The sequence below is a fragment of the Haplochromis burtoni genome, unplaced genomic scaffold, assembly GCF_018398535.1.
Source record: "Haplochromis burtoni strain Fernald_Lab_line unplaced genomic scaffold, NCSU_Asbu1 Contig_1162, whole genome shotgun sequence".
Classification (NCBI taxonomy): domain Eukaryota; kingdom Metazoa; phylum Chordata; class Actinopteri; order Cichliformes; family Cichlidae; genus Haplochromis; species Haplochromis burtoni.
In genome coordinates, this window is record NW_024583523.1 from 58,632 (window position 1) to 58,894 (window position 263).

Sequence of the window (263 nt, forward strand, 5' to 3'; positions counted from 1 at the left end):
CAGGCCATCAGACTGCTGAACACGTCATAGACACCTCAGCTTCACTACTGGAACTTCAACATTATGCACTACACACTGTACAGTAATGCCACTGTTTTGCACATTTCCAACTGCCAACCTCTGTATATTTTATTTTATTGTTTATTCTATATATGGATATTTAGTATACACATTCAGTAATATGCATACACTCTTATATTGTACATATATTTATTCATATAATTCTCAGATTTACCCATTCTTATATTTTGCTTGTTCTCATG